Raw genomic sequence first — 20326 nt, 5'->3', positions numbered from 1 at the left:
TTGTGTCGGACCACTTTCAAACTTGAAGTAACTTTAAGATGGAGAACGAAATGACTCGATAGGAGGTAGCACGCGCATCTGAGTTGGTTTGCTTGGAACGTCCGCTCTCTCCTCATGGTTAGTATGAAAATTGAGAGAAGGGATGTTCTGTGGCCGTGCTCCCTACCCCATGGGTGTTCCCCACTATGATATGAAACACCACCCCCAACCCTTCAGTTTGAGATAATTCTGTTGTTATCAATGTAACGCCCCTCTGTGAAAGGGCACCTGCAGACGTTTCTGGCCACTGGAAGACAAATTTTTCTGACGGCTTTTATTATTTATAATTGCGCCGTAAAATCGAGACAAATGTATTTAGGCATGATTGTTACTAATGGTATCGATGTGTTTTCGATTCGCTTTCATTTAAGCTTCGATTTAATAAAAATAGTAGATGATGTATTTAAGAAGCTGAATTATGAATACACAAGACTATTTAGCAAATACGTTCTAGGAATAAAAATTTCATTACTATATAAAGTATAACGTAATAAATGTGTACAATTATTTATCTTCTACAGGTCATAAGTGGATTAAAGTAATATAATTCAAGAACAAATTCAATATGTGGTTTCATTTCTGCAATTATTTTTATAAACCATCATGCTGTTTTTATTTAATATTGTCAAAATGTTCATAAAATTATTTTCATTTCACATTTATACGTAAATGGAAAGACTCATCACAAAATACATAATAATTATTTCGATTAATGTAAAAATCTTTATGTATTTTTGCTGCCTATTTTTAATGTAAAAATACTACAAAGATATTTATGAATATTTAAACTCATCACCATCCATATATGACTTCTCGACGTGACATTTTGATATTATTGATAGCTTGGCTCGTATTTTCAATTAAAATTCAAAATGTTTAAGTGTCCTTTTTCGTCGTAACTACATACTATAAAATATATTTTTACAGAAAATGTTTAAATACAATTCATGTATAATGTTTGATAACAAATTTGTTTCCTTAAATAATTAATACGAATATGCCACAATTCAGTATTGCAAGCTCATATTTATAAAGTATTACATATTTTAGAGTAGTAACTTGTATAATTTTAAAATCGTTTCTGATTTCATAGAAATTTAATACTTGCAATCATGTAATTTTTTCAAACATACAATCACGTTATATTTCATATCCTAGTTTATGTTCATTAATATTTTATTACAAGTAACTTGCATATTATACCAAAATATTTTATAATTTTAATTGTTAAATGATATAGTATCTGCATATAATATTTCCGGTGTTTTTATATTCTACAATATATCAAAAATTTACAAAATATACATACACACTCTTTTACGATTAACTGTACAATTATGTATTAACATTATTTATATTAACATTTACAATTTTAGTAAATGTTATTTTTATTTTTAATTTTATGTTTTATTTGTTTTATTTTTTTTATTTTAATGCACATATTTTGTATGATTATGACTAGACTTCAGTAAGTACTTTAGTAGACCTTCCATCATTGTACCATAAACTGAGGAATATTGGTACTACGGAGAAACATTGGCAATTATGAGTTCATACATTTTTTAAAACTATATATGTCTTAGCGATATGTCTTGTGTTTAATACTATTTACGTTTTAAGACTGTATTTTTGAAGTTTTGGAAAAAGTTTGTAGATTTGAATATTTAAACATTTGATTACCGAAGAATTTGAAAGTTGATATATTTGAAACTTCAAAGATTTAAAAATTTGAAGCTTTAATGATTCAAAGATTTGAATTTCAGTGTATTTATTAAAATTGCAGCACTTACAATTGTGGAACCAAAGAAATTAAATATGCATATCAAATTTGTCAAGAGAACAATTAAATTTTGAAAACTAAGATGTAAGTAAATGAAAAAAATAAATGGATTAGGTATTTGAAAAAAGGAATTTAAATACCAATGTAATCTTAAATCGGTTCAATTTGAATGTTATTATATGATATCTCGTAACGATTAATTGACATTAACATTATTATATATATTTATAACAAATGTGAACACTTTAATTTTTATGTAGATATAAACCTGTAGCAAAATGTTATAAAAACTTGCCAATTTTCCCCAATTTATGGTACATTATCATAATTAATACTGTGCTGTAATTAAGTTTTAAAACATCCCTAACTAGCTACAGATAACTAACAATTTAATACTTACAGCACCGAAAATTATAGATTTCCTAAAATATTGTAATTTAACTCTACATAGCTACTTTACGAAAGAAATTTTAGCCTTTTATATCAAACTTCTTCAAGACTATAATCTCGCAATATCTTGCGTATTTACGGCCAACCGCACATTGAACAATCTACACTGGAAGTCTTCTCATGCATCAATCGAAACTGTTCCACCCCGAAGGGGATTTCCGGATCCTTATTGTGTGCTATTTATTTTCTTTTTATTGTTATTTCCTCTCTTTATGTTGGGGTTTTCTTCTTAATTTACAGAGTGTGAACTTAAACTCTGGGTTACAACTTACTTTTAAATGCAAATTTTAAGTACCCACAGCAATTATTCTTATTAGAATGAACGTGGTACGTCTGTTAAGTATTCGAGATTTCAGAAAAATTTTATTAACGTTTTTAACAAACAAAATATATTTAGAACCACGTCACTTAGGTGCATTATTTTACTCTACTTCATTCTCAAACATTATTCCTTTGTTTATTGTAAAATATATTTCCACTGAAAAATAGATTAATTTTGTTAATTCAGGGAAAAATACAATATCTCTATGAACTATTGCAAATTATGTTATATAATTTTGCGAAAATATTATGTGGAATGTCTATAAAGCATGAACCAATGAAAAGTATTGATATTGCATATTTTCATAACATATAATCATAACGACAAGAGTAAAAATGAAGTAAAATATGATGCGAAACTTCATAGAACTTGTTGCATATTTTACTCAATTTGCTAGACTACGAATCATATTGCAATAAAGTGCTATTATTTTGGAACTCTTCAAAATAAACCAAATAGAAATCAATATCAAGGAATAACTTCGAAAGTCTATTGAAAAATATGAGCTCTATTATTAACACATTCTCAGCCGATGAAGTATATTCACGTCATTTCATAAGCTTTTCTTGATTATCGCTGAAAATGAATTATCATCAAAGAGCAATTTCTTACAAGCCCGACATTTAAAAAAAATTTCATACTTGTTATCAGTATTAACGACAAAAGTATGCGGTAACTAGCATTGGAAGTTAACAAATTCACGGCTGCAAACGTGTTCATAATAATTGGACATTGTAAATGAAGATAATTTAAGAAAATCGAAAATATTTTGTAACATTCAGCCTACGTTTTATGGTAACCTCTAGTTATAAGTAACTCTTGTTATGCCTAATAAAAGACGTTAAAGTTGCAAACTGACTAAAAATAAGTTGATACTTGAAATTAAAGCCATACATGTTTATTGACCGCAGCTTGCAATAGTAGCGACAATTGTATCCGTTACCAGACGAATAATCGTAATATTGACAATAGAAATCGCACAAAGGGAATTAGAGAGAGCTTGACGTAGAGTTGGACACGCGCATGCGTCACCCTCGACGAATTCCCGTTGGTCCTTCTCTAATTACATTGATTTCTGTCTCGTTCGTGATTGGTTCTTGGCTCGACTACCATTATACCGCCCTGTCGGGAGTTAATCGCGATAGGTAATTTTCACGCAAACACGAAAGAATTGAGATTATCCTTGCAATACAGACGAGGTCGGAATTTCTCGTAGTTCAGTCAACCACAAGGAACGTGGCAGGGATACTTTTCATTCATCATTGCCTTTCAATACTAAGTAGTTCGTTCCATTTCTTAAGGTTTTGCCAAATCTTTTTGGTCCAATTGTCCAAACTCCAAATCTTATGTTTTTAAAGATACAGAGATGAGTATGAAAATGTTCTATTTCCAAATTACGTATTGGAATTTTCCTTTGTTCCCTGAACGAGAATGTGTAGGGGAAGGTTGGAGAAAATAGGATCCTTATTGTTAAATTTTAACTACTTGCTCTGTGCTACATATGTACACGGATTAGACTTAATTATTTCGTTTAATCATATACAGTGAAATGTCTAGCATAATGTATAACTATTTTCATTTCTAATATTACACTGCGAATTTTTATACAATTTCATATTTAAAGAATTAGGACTTAAATAAAAGCTTGCACTCTATTTTTCATATTTGTAAATATTTACTATTACACGTATTCTGTAACTTTTTATACATTCTAAATTTCCATAAATGTATACAAAATCGCAATCTACTAATAATCGTTGACCGTTTTCCGTAAAATTGTGTTTCTCTATTTGATTCCAAGATTTAGAATAATTCAACATTTTTTTAAAATTGAGTGGAGGTTTATTGAAGGAAGTAGGCGTTACAGTGTCGCATCATCCAGAAATCTGTCAGACAAGACTTCTCAGTGTCTAACTGTGTACATTTTAAAAGTCTAGAGAAGGGAAAAAAGGATAAGGTTCTTAGTTAGTAACTAAGCATAAGCAAATGACATATAATGATGACTAACATTTACAGGAGATAGAGACATCTAGAATGTGCAAAATATTATAAACAACTATACGCTGGCATTTGCAAAAGATAACATGACAATCGATGGGTATGCAACATCTTTAAAAAAAGTCAAATCACCCCGTTTTGTTCATCTGGTAGGATAAAATGTAAAACTGCTCAATTCTTATTTGTAAATGATTTATACACAAGTACAGTGCTGGATTAACCAGTAAGAAAATAAACACGGACTTAAGGCATCAGGGGTAACGCGGGTACCACAAAGATTTTCTAAATTCTAAAATCTTTTACATAACGCTTTTACATTACACTGTTAAATAGTTGTGAGCATGCATGTGCTCACTCACCTCACCTCACTGTAAGTTTAGTTTCATTTCGTAAACTAAAATTTTATTTTACAGTTCACGTTTTTGACACTATTCATTGTTGAACTTCTTTTACTATCAGTTACAGTGCTATGAAATAAAAAATACATTATGTTATATAAAAAAATCAAATTTGACTTTTTGTCGAACAAATATTTTTTTTGGTTACTCTATTTATTACAATCTGTAGCTGATTGAATATTGACTGACTTTCGTCAGAATAAAACGTCTTTTTGTCGAACTATCGGTAGTGCTTGAGAAATCGTGTATTACGTTAAAGTGAACATCGTGTATAAGGGAGTTTTAAAAGGTCTTAATCCGGTACTGGTTGGATACAAAGTAAGGTAATTCGTTACTACAAAAAAATAATAATTGATGTCTTAATAGCTTAAACAAAGGACGCAAACATTAACACTTTTCAGTCCATGGTTTACGCTGAGTCATTTCGCGACTCAAATATACATTCATTTATGATAAAGTCAATGTTATCATCTAATATTATGGCATATACCTAGTTGCAACAGTGAACCGAAACATCAAAATAAGCGCGACGTCATAGCCACGTCGCGTCGGTGAATCGCAAAGTATTAAACATTTTTATTTTACTTTACAGTACTGGACAAATGAAGTTAGACAAAGACGTTTTTCATGTTTGTTTATTGTCACAGTGATATTAAGAAAATTTCGTCATGCGAATTGTATACTATTAGTTCCACGTTAGCTTACATAAAGGTTACATACAAATTCTTACATTTTGTAATACATAAAGTAAGTTCTGTTTATATTTAATGAGACAAATGTATTCAGACGTTTCATTTACAAGCATGAAGTATAATTTGAAGCTTCAGTTTTATGAAAAGGTTACATTATCCTATCTGAACTTAATCTATTCTAGGGTGGTTCGAGACAAAGGTTCACCAATAACTTTAAAAGAGAAAATTATAGATGACTTAAAGAATGGTGAATTGAATTCCGAAGTTTCTCATCGTTTAAACATTTCGGAACGGATGATATACTCAACAAAATCATTTAGCAAACATATCAACGAGTAGTCGACGCAAGAAAACCACAATTAGACTGGTTAGAAATATTTGTCGTCTGTCACGTCTAGTAAAAGAATTGGTTAGTTAACAGAAACAATTTTCTGTAATGGAGCAGCCATCCCGAAGTGCGGATTTAAATTCAACTGAGTATCTCTGGAATCATTTAAAATGGTACTTAATAAATTATTTGAAATAATGTGTCACAAGTGACAGAGTATTCGACCAGATGAAATTCAAGAACATTTAGAATCTATTCTCAGAATGATGAAAGCTAGAAGATATGCTACTTCTTAAATATTAGTTGTTTTACTTTGTTTATGTTTTAAAATTATGCTAATGTTTAGTTCTGTATAATTTAATGAAATATTAATATAGACCGAACACTTTGTCATTCATAATTTTATTTGTCTTTAAGAAAATATATTTTTTATTAGAATTTATTAATTCTATTAGAATGACTTATGTATTAGGTATACTCTTCCATTTTCTATTAGGTATACATTAACTGGTTAATGAATCGTTAATAGTATAACTAATTCAAATAGCACAGTAAAAAGTGTTGGCCCGAATACATTTATCCGCTACTGTATATCTTTCATTGATGCTCAGTATATGTTTCTAATAATATAATAAGTAATTGACTGCGGATGTTTATGTAAATTTAATATGCCAAAGTATGCAAAATATATTCAAAAGCTATATAAAATACGAGGGAGAGTCAATAATAATCGGGAACGTATCTATAAATTTTATTTCCATACAAATAGGAAATTGATATAAACATCATTGTTTAGCATAGTCTCTTTGTGTTTCAACTCACTTGAGTCATCGTTGAAAAATTTGTTTACCCCTCCAGAAAATAACATTTTTGGCAGAGTAGTAAGCCATACATGCACCGTTTTCTTTACTTCTTAATTTGTTCCAGAAAATTGATATTAATGCCTATGTTTTATTTGTCTTGAAGTAAAAGTTAGAGCTATACTGCGGCTAATTATTGACTTACCCTTATATATGTAACACGTATGCAAAATAAAAAGTAATTGTACAATATTTTACATTGCGAATGCAATTTGTCGTAGAGGAAAGGGGGGAGAGCAAGATGGAGACTTAAAAAATATTGTTATAGAGCATTATTATGAGACCAGTTCTTCAAATAAAGATTACACTTGATCTTAATTAGTTTTAAGTAGCTGGTGACGATTTTTCAAAAGCCATTTTGTTTTCGAACGTAGTTTAGGGAACTTCAAAAGCAGTAGCTGCCTTAGGATAGTTCATTTTCCTTTCTACAACAGCAATCTGTCTTTCTTTTATAAGTTCGTACCATTTTACCTGAAAATTAATATCCATGTAGAAATATCCCCGTCTTGCCCCAAATGTTATACGGAAATCAAGGGTAATATTTTTATTTCTTTATGAACAACCTCTATAAATACAAAAAATATTCTTTAGATTGAGCGATCGTGTCGACTTCCATTATTTTTTTCTTCAAGTTTGACATATCTCTGACACATGATAATAATACTTACAAAAAATATTTTTGTATTTATATATTTGTTAATTAGCATAATCAACCAAATTGTGCAAATTGTAGATATATGTCTATATAAATGTACCCATCTTTTATTTATCTACAGTATGTACATACGTATAATAAATCTATAATCCGTATCCCAAGTGTTGAGATGATATACAATATGTAGTTATATACATATTTTCATTTATTATTTGTTGTAATTTACGTTACAATATGTAATTATTACACTGTGGATGTTTATGTAAGTGCATATTTCTATAAAAAGTAGATAAAGAAATGAGACCGAGATACAAATTCGTGTCATTATTTTGGAATTCTAAAAAAACTTCTTTTTTTACAAATTCTGCATGTTGCATATATTTTGCATGTTACATATATTTTGCATATTTAGCATATTTTTTGTATATTTTACATATTTTTATAAGTAGTATCATATACTTAGATATTAATCTTTTCCTTGATGCTTATTACACCATATACATATGCGAACGTGCGAATTATGTCTGCATATACACTGATAATTCTACATATATAGGGTGTCCCAAAATTGGTGTTACAAACAGAATGAGGATGACTCTACATGAAAAAAGAAGACGAAAATATAGAATAAAAAATTTTAGTATAACACTTCATTTTTTGAGAAAATAGACTTTGAATTTGGACCAAGTACAAGTACGCCGAACTATAGTTTCAGGCGTTTAAAAGGTTAACAGAGAAAAAGGAATGCTTGTAATGTACCGTAGAGACAGTCAGTTCAAGTATTCAAATTTGGTCATATTATATGGTCAAATGTGGTCATAATTAAAACACAGTTTCCTCCAAAACGAATCATGATATCAAAAAAGTTTATTCTATATTTCCAACTTATTTTTTCGTCTAAAATCACTGACTTTCCGCTTGTATTACCAGTTCTGGGTCACCTTGAATATATGTGTATGTACATATCATATATTGTATTGTACATACAGTATGTCCCACGAAATCCTGGACAGTCGATTATTTGCTAACCTATTAAAGATACGAAAAAAGTTTTTATATGAAATTGAATGGCAAGAGGGGGCTGATTTATTGGCCGTAACAATTTTTTTTTATCATTATTGTTTAGAGAGATATGAAAGTTAAGTTTGGTTTTTTAAATGGGATTATATATATTTTTTTGATCAATAGATAGTACGTTTCAAGACGAATTCAGCAAACATTAATGTATACACCTTCTTTCAAATAGTTTTTAAGATATTACGCGTAGAAGTTTACTGATTTTCGGTGGAAGAAACTCTGCGAGACCAGGAAGCACAGTAGGGAGTCTCGACTCTCGACCACACTTAAGATGCTACGGGTTAAACCGTGCCTCTTGAAACTGATACGAAGAGACTGTAGTAGGAACGGCAGGCCTAAATCTTCCACCGAAAATCAGTAAACTTTTACGCGTAATATCTTAAAAACTATTTGAAAAAAGGTGTATACATTAATGTTTACTGAATTCGGCTTGAAACGTACTATCTATTGATCAGAAAAAATATATATAATCCCATTTAAAAAACCAAACTTAACTTTCATATCTCTGTAAACAATAATGATAAAAGAAAATTGTTACGGCCAATAAATCAGCCCCCTCTTGCCATTCAATTTCATATAAAAACTTTTTTCGTATCTTTAATAGGTTAGAAAATAATCGACTGTCCAGGATTTCGTGGGACATACTGTATAACTATGAAGAACATATTGACATATATACATACATATGATACGATTATCGCATGACTCAAAATAACAATTAATTGACTGCCATTTACCATAGCAAAATTAAGAACAGCATTACTAATACAGAAGTAAGTAAAATTATTTACAAATATTACTGAAGTAATAACTATAACTAGTGTTTGTGGAGGAAAAATTAGAACTGAGTGGGAGTATTTCCTAAAAAAATACAAGGTTTGATTCTTTATCAGAACTTAATAAAATTTTATATGCCTCAACTGTTGAAGAAACAATCGAAATTAATGCAAGATATTGAAAGAAGTACGAATGCGAACCAATTACGGCCTGTGACGTTGAACGGGCATTTTTTACATATAAATTAATCTTTAATGACAAAAAGCATCAACTTACAATTCATAATATAGAAAAACTTATAATAACATACTGTAGCGCAAATTACCATAAATAATAAATAATAGTGAATATCAAGAGACGTGGCAACATCTCGCGCCAAATAGTTGAGTGGTGCGTAACGCTAGCGGTATATTTTTTCTGTGACCAAACTGTCCACAAATTTTGGTAGCGATTTATTCTTTTGACGCAGTGTGTAATGGACTTTAACAATTACTGCATTAAGTATGACTGTGCGCGCGAAATGAGCCCTCACACATGTAAATTGGGATAGGAAGAGCTGAGATATTGAAAGATTAATTTTACGTGCAGGAATAATTAACATATGCTCAATTTCATCCAATGGGGACATTTTTTCTGGCTTTCATATTTTTCCCCTAGATGGCTTCAGCTACGCAGCTAGAGAGCTGTCAAAATCTGTCTTTGAACGAAAAGGTTAACAATAAAAGGTAATATATATCGTTTTAAAAATTAATAAATATAACATTAAAACTGTGCCTACTACGGCATTGTAAATAGTTTCGAAGACATACAAAGTTATTAGTGCTATAGTTCATCATGGCGAATCTATTCATAAAGGACATTATACTTTTGTCTCTTAAGGTGGAAATATTCTACATGCTGATAACTATAACATTCGTCAGACGTGTTAGCCACGAGGTACCAAAAACGCTTATATATTTGACTTAGAAAATATATCACAATAGACTATCAGAAATTACAATGCGTATGTACAAACAGTAAGAAAAAGGCGTGTGGCTACGTTATATTGTATAGAAATAATAATTTTCTACATATCAATAGCAAAAATAAGTAAAATCCCCCCCCCCCCCCCAAAAAAAACATTTAAAATGTAAAAACACCAAGTAGTTGAGTTCGATTTGAACTTTGGTTTTCACAAACAATTTCCAAAAAAATTAACCCCCAAAAAAGCATCCAAAAGATATTAGTAAACCCTCCAAAAGTAACTTAAAAAAATATTAATACACAAAAATGAAACCCAAAAAGTATTAAACTTCAAAAAAATGTAATAAGAAAACACCCCACGAAATGTTTATTACCATTTAATTCGAAAAAAGTACTGAAATCAAGGTAGATGCACCGTTTGTAGAGTATGCTCTACAACACGTTAATTAGAAAATCATGATAAAACATTAATACCATAAATGGATTCACAAATAACGAACATGCGTGAAAATCAGAAAAATTAAACTTAAGGTATACTTAGTGGGCCATTTCTATCAAAATCATATACATACGAAATTGGTGTAACAAATAAAACTGAAAAAATATGTAAACCCTAAAAAATATGAAGCCCGCCAAAAAACATTAATCCATAAAAATGAACTTCAAGAAGCAGTAAACCTCTGAATGATATCAAGAGCTCCCCAAACAATTATCGAAAAGATATTAAACTTCAAAAACATGTAACCTTTACAAATAAGGTGTAAAGTTATAAAGTGCATATTCAAATAATGTTTTCAAATAATGTCGTTATTTGTATACTACCGAGGATACTATACATGAAGCCACAAGTCGGTTGTCCGATTTTGATACAATATACAATTAAGTAATATATAATAAAATTGTATATATGTACAATTTGTATACATATAAAATTTTATTCTCTATTTTACATAGATTTTACATAAATGCATATATTTTGCATATTTTAGCATATTAATTTTGCATAAAGATCCACAGTCTAACAATTGTGGTTTTTTCAATATTGTGTGTTCTCCCATTTCAGATATACATTTCTTAGGTCATTCGTTCACAGAGCGCACGTCAGCGCTGCATAGTGTACGTAGCAGGTAGAAGGATAGAAAAAGAGAGTATATCCGATGTCTTTGTGAATTACTTCTTAACATCGGTATCTTCCTACAATAACTTTGTATAAGTGATATTAGTATGTCACTGACTATGCTCTGACATTTCAAATCATGGATGAATGGTTACGCGAACGAAAGGCCGGTCATGTCATATTACGCAATAATTGTATTACATCTCATGCATATGTATCATATATACGTCAAAGTTGTATGCATATGTAAAATCATCAGTGTATGCACAGTCATATCAGATGTAACAACTGTTGGGGACTCACAAAGAAGTGTCAGTGAGATATAGATGTATCAGTAAAATGTGTAGTAGTAATAAAAGTAGTAATAGGTGTGACTCATTCGGCCAATAAGAGACATGCGTGTGTGTCGCTTCATGCGTTTTCCGTAGAGTCAATTAAACTTACTGACATGTGCAAGATATATGCAGCATTTGCAAATTAAAACATATTTATTTTGAATCTGTAAATGAGAAAATGAATTTTTAATTCGGTCCCGTTTCTTTATCTATTTTCTATAGAAATAAGCATTTACAAATTTTGAACTGATTATTATAGGTTTAAACTGAAAAATTTCCGAAGTTTCAGTATTCTATTAACATTACCGCCATTTCTTTTGATTTTCAGATAAAAAAATTTATAACAGTAAATTTAGCATTGCGTTCTATACTCTTAGATTGTACATATTTTGACGTTTTACCCAATTCTTTTTCTTATGCTGAAGTGTATAGCCATTAAATGTTGACTAAATTATCTCATGTAAAACAAAACCGAACACATGGGGTAAAATAGAACAACTAAATATGGAGTTACTATTTCTTGCAATAGTTTTTAATTTGTAAAATTAAAGATTTTATACTTTTGTGTCGTTTTAAATAAGTATTCCGTTGTACCCCACTCTTCAATAAAGTGGATCTTTCAATACCTTCGAAAAATCTTATCTTTCTTCGTAGTCAAACATTTTTCTTAATAAAATTTTCCATTTCAGTATAATCTAAACGCTAAACTCTACTTAAGATTTCGAATGAAGTCCTATGCTTTTTTCATCTGCTGATTTTTTTTTTTGTCATAAACTAAAGTCAAATGTTCCATTTCACCTCACTTTTCCCTACCTACATATACTATTCTATTTTGTGGCTGCATTGTCGATTTTAGTTAATGCTATCAGTACATGGTACTTCAAGTCTAATCATGGTCTATTGCTTAAATATACCTACACTTAAGTATCTATATAACTTAGTTTTTTTTAGAAATTTCGATTAGCATTTGGAATTCTATTATTGATAATACATTCAGATTATCTATTATTAATAGATTATTAATAATACATATTAAATTAGGTTATATACTCATTACGCTATAATTAGAGATTAGTTGGATTTTTTTTTTTTGATAGAGATAAAATATTTGCAATATTTTATTTGACACTACAGTATAAATTCTTAAGATGGTTATTACAGATTATTGCTAATATTTCAGTTATACGCTTTTTAATGAATTTTTTATCGTAGATACACGCTGTTACATTATAATAGCTTCGATTAAATAGCTATACACACAGGTATGTAAACACCTAACGACTAATAATTCAACTCCGAACTTCATTTCTTCAAAACCGGATGACCATTTGCGGCTGAAATAGACATGAAAAATATTCAACAAAAAAGGTTTATCATCTCCTAAATTTGATCAAAATTGATAGGGAACAGTCCTGATCCTCCTTTCTTTCCAGAAAAATATAGAATTATTTAATAAAAACTATACTATTTAAGTGATTCGTCTGAAGAAAATTACCCGTTTATTTGTATTATAATAAAATGTTTTGTCTATACTATTCAAATAATTCGTAGTTTATATTCGAAAAGTTGTCTAAATATGTAGACCTCACAATTTCGATGTTTATTTATTTATAGTAAATTTTTTTATGATAAATTATGTTTACTCTTACGTAGGGTCGCAGCAACATTAGTACATTTCCTGAAGACCTAATAGGGACGAATGAGTTTTAAATATTTAATATGTAACGAATTAGATATAAGGTACAATATTATGTAACGGAATACAATACAAGTATGAATTGAGATAGTGACCCGAATGAACCCTTGGAAACCGAGACTCTATTGGTATGACCAAACCAACTGCCGATTTAATTGCTCGTGGCATGTGATTCGAATATCGCATTTCTCAAAGATTGCCTTAGAGCGGTACCTGGCGTACTGAAAAGCTGTATTTAGAATTTCCTTCAGGTTCAAGTCTGCGAAGTCTCTCGATCAATTTCGCTAGTTCACTCGTAAATGCAAGAGAAGTCTCAGTTTAGTCATATTGAGTCACATTATAACAATGTAACATTAGATACCATACTGCTCGATAGTCGTAATTCAAAAATTATTTTTTCTGAGTTATGTCATCTTTAAAATACCTACATGTGGAATACGCATATAGTATTTTGATAAACTGCATGTAAATAATGATAAATATTACCTATATCGCTTCTAATATAACACAAAGACATCCTAAAGACGTCTTCAAGACATTCGGTAAAGTCCTAAAAATATCCAAAACGCATCTCTGAGACGTCCGAAGTCATGAATCAGAATGTGTTTAGGATGTCCCAAAGTTTTAAGATGTCCATGTAGTGCGTCTTTAAAACGTCTTATAAATATATAAACATATATTCCTTGAGAAAAAGTCAATATTTATATTCTATTTTAATAACTTAAAAACGACAAATTTTTTGGTTATGTCGTTATTATAGCAAGTAACTCAGATAGCACATGAGTGTCTTGTAGACGTCCAAATTATGTCATAAAACATTCAGTCATAAAATGTACATAAGATAGACGTCTACAAGACAGTCGTGTATGCTATCTGAGTCACTTGCTATAATAACGACATAACCAAAAAATTTGTCGTTTTTAAGTTACTAAAATAGAATGTAAATATTGACTTTTTCTCAAGGAATATATGTAAAACCTTAATTTTAAACAATTACACTGAACTTTGATATTATTTAATTATTAATTGGTATTATTATTAGCGTTAGTATATATATTAAAAAAATTAACGCGGCTTTATATAGTTATCTTTTATAAGAAGATATAATATTTCATTACCAAAAACGTTGCAGTTATTGGATATGGGATAAATTATTTTAAATTTCTTTTCTATATAAAAAATCTGAACAATATGAAAAAACTATAAAATTTGATAACGTATAATTCTTTGATCTTCATACAAACTATACCTAAATTATATCAAATATTTTTAATGAACATTAAATGTAATTAAACTATTTAAATAATCTAATTTTTCTGATATTATTTTAAATATTTTTAATTGCAATAAATTACAATTCAATAACTTTTTTTAATATGTAGAACTGAAGTAATTTGTCATTTCAATAAATTATGTGTAAACTAGTAAGATGCGAACATACATATTATCACGTGAAGTCACGTTACATCTATAGTAAATTCATAGTATTAACTAAGGATTTTCCCTTGTTTTAAGTCTAGTTTGCTATAGCATAAAACAAACTGGCTATAATATGTAACGTAAGTTCACGTGACAGTAACATGTTTGCACTATAGATTTATAAGACAATGCATAAAATAAATTCAAATATAAAGTAATAGAAAAAATAACTCATTCATCCCTTGTGGGGATCGAACCCACGACCTTTGGATTAGAAGTCCAACGCGCTATCCTCTGCGCCAAAGGGACATGTCGGTAATTTTTCAAATAGACACATGTACGTCGTTGGTACCTATTTGTAAAAATTTTTCATTTTTTTTATTTGAAATTTATATTTGTATATGCGAATATACAATTTTTAATATGAAATTTTACTAACTATGAAACTTAAAATATAAAATATGAGTAAAAGATTGAAAAACACATTAAATAAAATGTATCGCACTTAATTCGTAAACTTAATAAAATAAAATACTTAATTCATTATATTAAATTGAATCTAATTAATTAATAATATGACTGATATAATCATTGATTAAAAATCTACCAAAAATGTGTAGTTTATTAATTTATATAGGTACGTATAGAATTATAGGAAATAAAAAATTTTAATTGGAATATTTTATTATATCTGTTGTGATCATACGAAAAAACAGCTTGTGGCAAAACGGTCTAGTATAAAATGCTCGGTTTAAATATTACGCTACTTCAGCTTGATAGATAATTAAAATCACCGTAAAATGAAAAGGGGTTATAAAGTCCAGACTTTGTTTTTAATTTTAGAACTATACATGTAATTAAATTTTTATTTAAATGCAAACTTTGGAGTATATAGTAATGTATTACATTTTCCGCGATTATGAAAAATTTTAAATGTAAAAATACTTTCCTGTCTCTATCTCTGAAGCTGTTAATTTGATTCATGTTGAGGCGATTCTTTCACAATGAATGTGAAAGATAAAAGCTAGAATATTTATGTCAGGTTAACAGTTGAATTTATTTCACTAGTTTTCGAATAAAATCTGAATGCCTAGCCGCGTCTGTCCAATTGTTTTTAGACATGATCTTTTATTGCCACTTTGCTATGAATGAATCATCCATCCATTTTATCAAAAATAGAAACCTGCTCTACTTCTTTTATTGTTCACTTTGAATAAAATACAGATGAAAACAATCTTTACACCCTTCACTATAGATAATAGTGGATTGACTGTGGACCAGCCACGGTGCATATTTGAAGTAAAAAAGTTTAAATTTGTCCTTAGATTGTCAGGCATATCTGGTCGAAGGGAAAATATTACCTACATACGACTGCTTTATTGCAACGTCATAAGTGTCAGTGTTGTCGATCGATAGGATGAAAGATTTAACGTATTTTATTTCGTAACCAATTTTCTTAACTTACTGCCCCAGTTGTATTGGATTATTGTATTGAACCTAAATTCTATCTTAAGAACATTTTTTCCTAGATAAGAACAACCCCTCCAAAGTTTACTTGAAACATTTTTTTGAATAATAAATAGTTTAAGATATACATACTTGTAGAGTGTCTCACAGCTTTTATTAGAGACTTCAAAAAAAGGCAGAAATATATAATACACAATGTTATAAATGTTTGATTAGAAAGTTTCAACAAAAATATGAGATGAAAAAAAGATTATAATAGTGCTCTTCCAATTTCTACACCCGAGAGTTTTCTGAAAGTTAAATCAAGTATGCATTTTATTCCCAAACTCAAGAATACTTTTCATAATTCAATGTGGAAGATTACTTTCAAAAGATAAATGCTTTTAGCTTCTCTATGAATTTACAAAATTATACAAAAACTGGTGGTTGACAAATTGTGATAATCATTTGTTGTTTCAAAGTTACAACAACAATTTGAGATCAAGTAAAATAGACTGTTCTACTTATGAACCAGTTCAAAAGTATGACTAAAACCAGGGGTTCCTTTCGGAAAGATTTCATTTTCCACCAGATGGGCTATAAAGGTAATTATCTATCCATTGTAAACAGTTAGCTCGCAATCAAACAATAATCATTGTTTCATTCTAGACAACTACGTCGTATTAGATAAAAAGTGATGATCTGTAGTCACGCAACCTAATACTTTGTCTGGTGAGGGCACAGTATAGGTAAACAGAGTGAAATAGTACACGTAGGCGGATCAAAAATTCGAGATGATTACTATGTTTACTGTGTAATACACCCTGAATTTCGTCCTTTCCAAAATCTTCAAAACAGATTAAATTGAAAAGGAATAATAACTTTACTCGCTATGGTAACGGGTTTATAGTGTACAGATCGTGCTGCCAAAATAAATTCATCTCCAAATGATTTATATGTATCTATCTTATCAGAGATAAGGCCGAAGGAAACTGATAGTAATTTTACCAAAGAAAACAGAAGCAGTAGAAATAGCGACAAGCATATAGGAAATAATTACAATTGGTATTGCACATATATTTAGGGGAGATCAGCATAAGACGGTAAATGAAATTTTTCTTTGTATTACTAATATATTCCGATTTCATTTATAATGTAACATTCAACTATAGTATACATATACGGAGTGTAACAAGTATACGTTTCAATAATTTAAGAAGTAGTAGGATATCCCAATTTCATCACAAAATATCTTATGACATAATGTCAGACCTGCCTTCGTTTTGCGGTAATATTAATTATAATTATGCAGTAATTATAAAGTAATATTAATATTAATTAATAATAATATTTATTATGCCTGTACGATAAACTAATAGTGGGAGAATTTTATAATTTTGAAGACATATGGAGAGGAGACATGGAGGAAAATACCTAGTTTCGATACGTTATATTGTATCTCTTATGGTTTAATTAAAATACGTTTTGCTGTACCTATCTGTTTATGGTGAGTACTACAAGCCCCTGTCAATTCAAACCTCTTTTCCAGCACTCTAGATATTGTATATTGGATACATTCGTACATCTCTGTCGTATTCTCTGTCTTTCAATTATGTTAATGATACACAGTAATCCAAGCAATAGGGATGCTAACTTTCCATTGTTTTCCGGAATAGTTTCTTTGACAACACACAGTGATTTGAAATGGTTACTTGACCGCAAAAAAAAAAAAAAAAAATTCAGCAACGTCCAATTATTAAATTTTGAATATTGTTGTGCCAGACAACGCCCATCCGAGTAACATAATTGCGTCACCCGAGAACGCTCTAGAAAGACACGCGTTCCGCTAAGCACGTTCCGCTAATTCAGCATCAACATCTCAACGTTGTTGCTAACAGGAGCATATATGGTAATGTGCAACCTCACCAAAAAACGCCGAACAGAACTCGAGAGAGTCGGAAATCGAGGAGTTCGAGAAAAGCCACCGCCGAGAGCTGGTCGAAGCGATCACTGTAACCTTCCGAACTGTTCAGTACTTCTGCTCAATAAACGGAATTTTGTTGAAATCACCCGGTGGATTGTAATCCTTTAACCGCTCGCGAACCCTAAGGCCATATCCCGTCCCTCGTCCTGCGAAGTCACCACGCGGGGCACAACAATATCGTTAAATTCATAAATCGTTAAGGATCCTTATTTGGAATGTTATTTGTCTAGAAAAAATGTTTAAACTGCATAATTTTTATGTACAAATCTATAATCTTTACTGTCCTTAAAACCGCCATTTAGTGATTCATGTCTCTTCTTCCAAAAGCAATAATTTTAACATTAAATTATTTTCAGCTTTATAGGTTTTATACAAAAAAATACATCCTTTGTTCGTGAAATAAAAGAATTGAAAAAGACTTACAGCACTGCCGTACTGCCAATTGCCTACTCAAAAATAACCAACTTCTTAGTGCAGTGGAGTTAAGTCGAATTAAATTAAAATTATATGAACTTGTCTTTGTTACTCTTTAGGTCCTTAACATGTGAATAATATATATTTTTACAAACAGAATATTCCACTTCAGTCTCTTATATACTGTATATCGATTGCATACTGCGTAATACGATCGAACTAGACAAAGGCAAACGGAAAAAACGCACTCTTTCTCCTTTTACTTCTTTGTTACAAATAAGGCTAATCACCCTTACACTCTACTAGTTATTTAATAATACGAAGATTACAAGATATTAGGTATTACCTTTCGTTGGATAGTTAAAGCTTTCAACATCTTCAAAATTATCAATACGTTTTTAACGTAAACAATATAATAAATTATTCGGTAAATAATTTTTATTATTATAAACGGTTTATTATTCGGTAAATAATTTATTACAAACTTATTAATGCGAACGATTCTTTGTATATGAATTCATAAAAATACGATTTTTGATTAAATTTGTGAGTATTGCAGCTTTTTATTGCAGTTCTAATTGATAAGAATTATGTTACAGAGTATTTATTAGCATAGGAAAGAAGTAAAAATTCAAACAAAATCTAGAACTATAGTACAATTTTTTATTATTTACTAAATATTAGATATTTGTAACATTTAGTGATACATAATGTCATAATAGACGCCTTCATTTATGAGACGAAATTCTTGTAAATGACTCAAAAATGCTTTTTATAAAAGGTCATTTTATTACATTCAAAGTAATACATATTGATTCTTGTATAACGTCCTTAAGGCAAAGCTACGCTCTCAATGGAAGAGCGGCTTTTCATCGTCCAAAAGGTGCGGAGGTTCGTTCGTGTGGCGTGGTGTTAAGGAATTAAAATCTAAAGTTTAGATTTTATTATAACAATGATTTATAAAATAATAATCTTATTGTAACTTATCTATAAACTGAATATTTAATATGATTATCATTGAATTATGATGAATAACATAGAACCGCCTATGTTTAGCTGAACGAGAGTTGCAATTACATTCTCTATATATTTAATGCTATTTATGATGCAAGAGAATTCTCCATCGAGACGCTGTGTAAAAGTGTGTGTATGCAATGGTGTTGTTATATAAATTTATGATCCGTGGAAGTTGGAGAGAAATAGCTCTTTATTAAATTATAGAACGCTTATTTGCAATAAAATTGAATATTCGCCCATGAAAAAGAAGGCGTCTACAAAATAAAAAGAATTTAACATTGTAACAACTTTAATTCGTTCCACCACGTGATGATCTAACCTAACATTTTAATGAACAAGAAAATGAACTTCCGTCTTAAATAAAACATATGGACATATTTATTATTCACACGGTAACCAATAGTGCTTTACTATTATAACTTTCTTAACAACAAAAGAAAACATTTTCTTACTCGCTATCTCACAAGCGGCTCACATGCCACCATAGTATCTCCTGTAGTTGTGTACGCAAGTAAGGTAAGACTCTCGCTCTTAGTAAGTTCTCGATTTCAAGTGCGAC

General features: G+C 29.8%; 1 non-coding gene across 1 annotated transcript; it reads right to left on the bottom strand.

The window, feature by feature from the left end:
• Positions 1-15142: 15142 nt before the first annotated feature.
• Positions 15143-15215, bottom strand: Trnar-ucu (transfer RNA arginine (anticodon UCU)). The gene has a single exon. It is a non-coding gene; the product is annotated as a tRNA-Arg (tRNA).
• Positions 15216-20326: the final 5111 nt, after the last annotated feature.

The sequence above is a fragment of the Calliopsis andreniformis genome, chromosome 7 (assembly GCF_051401765.1).
Source record: "Calliopsis andreniformis isolate RMS-2024a chromosome 7, iyCalAndr_principal, whole genome shotgun sequence".
In the NCBI taxonomy this organism is placed as follows: Eukaryota; Metazoa; Arthropoda; class Insecta; order Hymenoptera; family Andrenidae; genus Calliopsis; species Calliopsis andreniformis.
This window is presented reverse-complemented; position numbering and strand designations above follow the sequence as displayed.